An 8,774-nucleotide genomic window follows, 5' to 3' on the forward strand; every position below is an offset into this window, starting at 1 on the left:
ACAATTAATTAGATGTTTAATTTGCATTAAGAATTGTAATCTACATCGGCTACTGAAGTATTTCTTTTTCAACTTACTAATGCTAAAACGCCTACCAAACTATTTTATTTAGAACTTAAACTTTATATAATTTTTACAATAGCAAATAAAAACTTAAAGTTATATTTATATGTAAGCGGTCAACCTTAGATGCTTGAATTTGTAATGAATGTAAAGTTAAGAAACGAATCATCTCCCATTTGAAAATCCAAACACCAAAATTTAATTCAAGGGAAATAACTTTCACAAGAATAGCTAAATTAACCAAGTGTAACTAAGGCATGCTTGAAAAACTCAGTAAAACAATTTAAATTTCATTACGTAATAACTGTAATAAATGTTTTATATTAGCTATGTAACTTTGTGAAAACAATAAATTTTATGTATTGGATACTTAATTGCATTTTTTGTTTGAAAGTTAAAAAACGGTAGCTTTTTATAAAACACTTCTATTCAATTCTGATGACGTATCCTTTGCCGTGTTGTTGATATTAGGAGTTTCTCTCAAATTTTGGATCCCCTAGTTAAAGGGACGCCTTTCAAAAAATTCAATGACGGGTAACTGATTAAGACATTACTATGATTAGTGATTAAATATAAAAATATAAAATTTTAGAAAAACAAAGTTTACAGTTAGTTATAAATTCCCTCATATTTAATATGGTATATTAATATTTTAAGAGTGGCAATGTAGATTTCAAAAAAACTAAAGATTTTTCAACTAAAGAACACCCGCCTTTCTTTTTAGTGTGTTCCGTACTAACATACGATAAACTCGACAACTCGATACTCTACTACATTCACATCACATATCAAACTTCGATACCTAAACATAACTAGACTCGATGCTCCAGAACTACGACACTACCTCGCTTAACTTCACCAGGCTCTACAAACTGTACTCCCAATCAACAACGATTTCACAGGACCCACTACTACACTTTAACAGTCGATATAATTCGATACCGTAATACCACAAGAATCAATACTCCCGAACTCCAGAACTACGATACTTCATTACCTGCATTCTCATTTCTCTATTAACAGTCAGATTCCACTAGACCTTCAACTACAAAAAAGCCTAATAAAAATTATGACACTTAAACACTTCGATACTTTATATCTACACAACCATATCAGTGCCTTCCGCCGTTACTCCCAAATCTAAATGATTCATCAAAACTTACCAAACAATTACAATACTTTGAACACCCCGTCATTACAAAACTCAGATTTCTAATTCAAAGTCAGAGAAAACGAGACTTAGAAGCCCTATTAAAATTAGATAAACGTTTGAAATATTCGAAATTTAAATTAATCTTTTCTACATCAATTATTTGACACCAAATTAAAATGCAAAGTGACTGGTAAAAAGCGCCCCGATCTTTCCAAATTAGGCAGGTGGGGTTGCATTTTCAACATCGCGAATAATATACGCCTATATATACTTAATTTTAGGATGGGGGTGCAAAATTGATAGTTCGTCCTTGGCGCCGAAATAGATCACTACTCTTTTATAAAAGTTATTAATTATTAGGTACTTTTTGATAATAGCGATTAAACGTTTTGCGCCCCCCCCCCCAGAGGCGTAGCTAGGGGAGGGCGGGGAGGGCGGACGCCCCGGGCGCCGACCCTAGGGGGGCGCCAAAAGAGGTAGAAAAAAATTAAAAGCTCATTTTAAGCTGCAATTTTGAATTACAAACAGTCAAAGTAAAGAAATTTAAAGGCTGAGGGCCTTTGCATACTGATTTAACTGTTTTCTACCTTGGTTGTGTAACTGTAAAACGTATATATTTAAAAAACAGTGACCGGAAAAACCGCTTTCAGCTTTACTAGATTGGGAAGGGGGGGGCGCTTTTTCGAAGACTAACATCTGAAAAATTCACACCGGATTAAGGAATAAACCGATATCACCCAGAAAAGAAACCCATTGAACTAAAGCTTATTTTACGATTGTGTAATTTAAAAAAGAGTTAGCAGACTGTTGGAGCGGGTGGATGGGAAGCGAGACTGTTTGCCAAAATTTTAAGAGAGAAGAAAATTAGTATATTGTTCTGATTATTACTTTGTTCAACCTAACTGATAATTCAAAATTGCAATATTGGCCTACTATTATCGAAATTGTTCTAAAGACACGACCAAAAGTACACCAAATAAGGCTTGCACCTTCTACAAAATACACTCTAAAGCAGTGGTTCTTAACTTTTTGGAGTACCGAACCCAACCAGTTTCATATGCGCAATCACCGAACCCTCCTTAATAGTTGTATCGTCCACAATGACAAAATCCGATCGTGAATCTTATTAGTCGGGTGTGTGTCTTGACCTCCGCGGAAGACCTGAGACTGAATTACCAAACCTCTTGGGTACGATGGAGCCCACTGTTCTAAGCTCTTTTGATTTTCTACTTTTTATTCGTTTCGGCATCTTAAGGGGAATTTAATTGGCGTCCAGTGAAGTTTTAGGGAACGACAATCAGCGTCATTGTTAATTTTTTTCCAGACTGTCGCACACACAAACACACACACACACACACACACACACACACACACACACACACACATATATATATATATATATATATATATGGGGGCGCCAAAATGAAAGTTCGCCCCGGGCGCCGGGAGGGGTCGCTACGCCTCTGCCCCCCCCCCCCCCCCCCCAAGGATGGCGCACTAGGCGACCGGCTAGTTTGCCTTATAGGTAGCGCCGGCCCTGATTACGTGAGTGGACAAAACAAACGTCACAACAAGCAAAATAAAAGAACATATCGGTGTTCTCAACACAGATATTTTGTCTGAGAAAATGGCTGTTATTTGAAAATCATTAAATGTTCATTTTAATAAATGTCAGCTAAAAAATAGTGTAGAATTGAAATCTTAGTTGAAACAAAATATTGTATTGATAGAACGGAATGGCAAATAATGTAGACGACCTTTACAATTAACCATGACCATAGCATAGGATTGGTGATTGTTTCGATTAGCAACACATTAGCTTTGTGTACTGTACTAAAAGCTCTACAATTGCGATCTGAATACAAAGGTAGTTATGTATCATCGATATGCAGTAGATGAAAAGAATTTCAACGTCGATGCTCGCATACAATAAATAACATGTTTAAGTTAAATCAAATCTGATGATAATGCATGTGTACATTGCGTTCTAAAGTGATGCAGTGTCCGCTGCTGTATCAACAAACATGCTCATTGATGACGTCATCTGTCATCAGCAGGACGATGGTTTGTGTCAACGCAATGACATCAATGTCATACTCACAGATCAGTGGTTCTAAAACTGTATGGGCGCGTCTGCCGTGTATAGGCTATGAAAGTGGACGATCGTGAACGTTCTATTTTTGTAGAGCTATATTGTCGTCATGTGTACTCGTCTCTCCTGATCTTTAGCGAGGCGAGGTGATTGGTTACTTGTGGATGGTGGGTTCGGATCCCGTCTGGCTAAAACGACGCTGCCTTATCCAGGATTGTACTACGTACCTGTGTCTACATTTGGCATCAGTGTTTCTTAGTGGCTTTTTTTCAGGGGGGGGGGGGGGCACTTGATATTTTTTTTTTGGGGGGGAGGACTACTTTTTCCAGGGGGAGGGGCGGACACTGGTAATAAAGATATGTTTTCTGTATCAATTTTCATCTCGTTCGGGCCACACACCCCACCCTCCCCTCCCAGAACCCCCCCCCCCTTTGCGATATATTTTTGAGGTAATGAATGTTGTTGTAAAATAATCTGGGAAATTTAAGTGCGCCCCCCTCTCGGAAGTTTTATGTGCCCCGCCCCAGAGAAAAATGTCAGAAAGAAACACTGTATGCGTCTACTACTAATTGTATCCACTTTCTAACCTAGTTCTAATGGGGTTTACATCAGGCACTATTTGAGAACGGCTGCATCACAAGCGTGGTAATATGTCTTTATTCCTCCCTTCCCCACCCTTTTCCCAATCAGAACAATACCAACACATGTAAATTTTGAAGTATCAAGCTCAACATTTGATCACTTTGTGAACTTGGTCGGTGTGCTAAAGCTATAATATTAACAACGATGTTAATCTGTTTTAAAGTTTCCATTTCGGTCACAAGTGAATTTTGGTATTTGAAACTTCGAAATATTTTTTATTTTTTTATTAGTTTTGTGAGACATTTATGCAACCAATCATCACGTTATTTCTGAATAGATGTTACTTATGAGGGATGGCGTAGTGGTAGAGCGTTAAACTGCTAACCCGAAAGTCTCGAGTTCGAATCCGTATACAAGTAAGTAGAAAGTCTCTGAGTTCACCCAGCTGTGATGGATACCTAACTCACGTTAGGGAAAGCAAAGGCAGCTGGGCATAGTGCAGAGCACAGTATCCCTTCATACGCCGAGTTCACAGAAACAGGTAAACTCTACTTCACCTACCTCATGGACCTTCAGGTTTGAAAAAGGAACTGTTATTTCGATTAGATCTTGCATTCGACTATTTAGTTTAAACATGTACCTGCTAAACGAAGGCGACACAACCAATAGATCATGGCCACACAGCAGCCTCTTCAAGGTACTCGCCAACTACAGCGACTTACAGATATTTCTCAACCACGACTTCGCCATCACGGCCGTTCTCATCCCCATCATCTCCGTTCTCGGAATCATCGGCAACATCACCAGCATCTGCATCCTGTCCCAGCGTTCTCAAGCCGGAAGTTCCAATAGTTTACTCTTATCCCTAGCTGTAGCCGATACCATGTTCATCGTCGGCACCAACAACATCCCTTTGAAGATCTATCTAACCTCCAAAGAAGGAATGGGATTCTTCTTCACTGAACCCGTCGCTCTTTTAATCTACTTTTTTCTCCATCTTGAACTCGCAGTAGAGTCTGTCGGCAGAATAGCTTCAATGACGCTGCCAATATTGATAACGCTAGAACGAATATTCGCTGTTTTCTTCCCGTTCAGTTTTTCGAGAATTTTAACCCCGCGAAGAATCCGAATGCTGATTTGTTTTCTGTTTACGATTTGGATACCAGACTACGCTGTGTTGGTTTTGCTGACGAGGTATGAATATACGATGGACATGGCCACGAATAGAGGTGTTGGGCGGATCCTGACGTCGGAGAAGTATGGTGTGTATATGGGAGTGTATAACGTGTCCAGGCGGTTTTATTTTACACTGCTGGGGCCGGTGTCTGTAGGATTGGTCGTGGCGGGCTGTGTTATGATAGGCGTGAAGGTTAATGTGTTAGAAAGGCAACGTAGGAGTTTAGTGTCTGTGACACAGAGGGAAGAGAGACAGAGTTTGAGGTTGAGGGATGAAAGTCCAAAACAGAAATTGGAGGGCAACACCATCGGGCAGATGATGATAGAAAACATATCAGAACAGACATTGCTAGCTAAAACATCAAAGCAGACATTGTCTGACAATACACTGAAGCATTCATTGCCATATAGCACATCAAAGCAGTTTTTGCTAAAAAGCACATCGGAGAAGACATTGCAAGACAATACATCCAAGCAGAAATTGCCAGAAAGCACATCGAAGCAGACAGTGCAAGACAATACATCGAAGAAAACATTGCCAGAAAGCACATGGGAGCAGACATTGCCAAAAAGCACATCGGTGGAGACATTGCAAGAAAGCAGACGGGAACAGCCTAAATGTTCCATGTTCTACAAGTCTGTAAGCATCACCACAAACACAACTGAACGTATTTTTCTCATCTCTTATCAAAGTAATTGTCGTCCTGAAAACTCCTACTTAAACGGTAACTCCGCAAAAAATCGTTCGTCATCAACTGAAATCAAGCTAAACGAAGCGATAAGTCATAAAGTATATAAACAAAATAGCACTAATGCTAGACTTCCGAATCAATTCACTCCATCCTGTCTTTCAGGAACCGTTACAAATATCAAATCAATAACTTTGAATACAGTAAAAACAATAGAAAATCCAAATTCTGAGTCACCGAAAATTCCAGCCAATCAGAAGACAGCCACCAGGTCAACCAACATTCGGGGAAGACGAACGACAACTCTGCTGCTCGCCGTCTGCATCATCTACTCCATCACGTGCGGGTTCAGCTTCCTCACCGTTTACGTTTTCAACGACGACAACTTCGACTTCACCACTAGTCTGATCTCTGAGAGGTTCGCTAAACTCGCCCTGTGCATCAACAGCGCGTCCAATTTCGTCGTCTACGTCGTGCTCAACCCCAGGTTTAGGAAAACATTTCAAGTGTGCTGTGCGTGTTTTAAAAGAGCTGGTTAATTGTAACAGTCAATAGATGATCTGTAGGTCAAAGGTCTCGGTGTGACTGTACCGGAGGCGACATTTATTAGCTCGGATGTCATCTCACAAATAAAGACAGACACACACACACTCACACAAGAACACATATATATATATATATATATATATATATATATATATATATATATATAACACGCTATCAATCGTGTATTTATCTAAGACGTTTCACTTGTTTCCTAGAACTGCGGTAATTAAATGTAAATAATGTCGGCACTTTATTTTTTGGATCTTAGTTGTTGGGTGGGGTAGTTTGTCCACACTACCGCCAAGACAAGCCAGCTCAATTGTTGGGGCGCTAGTTTGTCTACACTATCACAGACATGTCCCGTTTTACGCTGATGGTGAAAGAAACACCCCTCGGGCGTCGCGGTTCCCTCTAGACGGCCTCCGGCGGAGGTCCCTAATGCAGCGAGACTGAGGATTCAAGTAGTACACCTACCCCCTGTGCAGGACACCCAATAAGCGGACCCTAGGTGCTAAGATAGCCCCTGGGGATCTCGGGACGCTCAACTACACATTTCCGTATGAAGCCGTCACTCCAATATTTTCAAACAAATATTAGGGCTATGACAAAAACCTTTAAGGGAGTGTACTCAAAAACTTCCCAATTTTTCATTGCGATAGCATGAAGAGTGTAGTAATGCATAAAAGACACACGGTGTTCCCATGTACAGCTGTATATGCCCTGCTCAGGCGGAGGAAAACCTTCTAATTTAAGGGACATCCATAAATGACGTCATGCTTTCTTTTTATGAATCACGAAAGACCAGACCCTCACCCCTAATTGACGTCATTTATTAATTCATTACAAATATTCAATTAATTTATGTACTAATAATATAAAAAAATAGTCTTACCTTCTTTGTTTTATGAATAAGATTTATCAAACTAATAATAATATGCTATTAAAGTAATATCCGCTGACTAGTGTCTGATAAAATGTGAGAAGTGTGGAATGTATAACTAGGAAGTTCAGAAACGAATCTATTCGTTACTTGTAAGGCTAAGGGTTATGGTTAGGATTGAACTTCACCAATATTGTATGATGATTGATGCAGTGAAGAAATATTAACACTAGGACATCTTGAAAAGGTTCGCTATGTTCGTAAACATTTTTAATCAGTTAGAAAATAATGTTAATGCTTATATTTAACAGGCATAATTAACAGCTCATGTTCGGTTCCAAGCTTGTGATCTAAGTTGACTGAACAAATCTGTGCCCTCTAGCCCTGCCCGCTAACGTTTGTATCTCATAAATTATTAACACAGGAATAATAGAACCACGCCCCTGTTGATTGCTTGCGACTTGCTTATGGTATTATCGGTCTAATTATACCTTCGTCACTACCTTTTTCACTACCTTCATCACAATGTTCATCACTACCTTCATCACTGCCTTCATCACTGCCTCCATCAATACCTTCATCACTGCCTCCATCACTACCTTCATCACAACCTTCATTACTACCTTCATCACTACCTCCATCACTACCTTTATCACTACCTTCATCACTACCTTCATCACTACCTTCATCACTGCCTTCATCACTACCTCCATCACTACCTTCATCACTACCTCCATCACTACCTTCATCACAACCTTCATCACAACCTCCATCACTACCTCCATCACTACCTTCACCGCTACCTTCACCAACACCTTTCACCACTGCTTTGTACATTTCTACATACTTTCTATATATATAAATAAATAATTAAATAATTACTATATATATATATATATATATATATATATATATATATATATATATATATATATATATATATACAGTGGCGTAGCGAGGTCGGGTGTCACCCGGTGCGGCACTTAATGGTGTCACCCCCCCCCCAGAGGCATAGAGACTCTTACCAGGGACAAACTTTCAAATTTTCGATTTGCACCCCCCTCAAACTTTCGATTTGCACCCCCCCCCCCCTCTTGTTTTTCTCTATATATTTTCCTATTTTTTGCCTTGGTGTCACCCCCCTAAATGGTGTCACCCGGTGCGGTCCGCACCCCCCGCTCCCCCCCACGCTACGCCCCTGTATATACACCTGCGCAAACAGGATTACAAAATTAAGTTCTTTCCTACTTATGGAGGTTTAAAACGTCGATTTTCTGCACAATTACAATACTACCTCTATAAAAAAAAATAACAACAAAATATACTATAATTGTTATTGTGTGTAGCTGCACACTGAAGACAAAAAGAATTGCTTCGTACCTGACTTGATTAATACAACACAGCTGTTGCAGTTTAAAATGAAATACCGCTACAGAGAATCGATAATATTCGCTCCCTCACTGTAATGAATGAATCATTCCGTATGACTGGAAATGTATGCTGAAGGGCGTGTGCTCTGAAATAGCATGCCTTTGCATTGATAGGATAAGAGAGGACAGTACAAGAAAGCATAAGCCAGGAAAGGAAAGAGTA

Source organism: Physella acuta, unplaced genomic scaffold (assembly GCF_028476545.2).
Source record: "Physella acuta isolate Inbredline_101_S28 unplaced genomic scaffold, ASM2847654v3 ptg000659l, whole genome shotgun sequence".
In the NCBI taxonomy this organism is placed as follows: Eukaryota; Metazoa; Mollusca; class Gastropoda; family Physidae; genus Physella; species Physella acuta.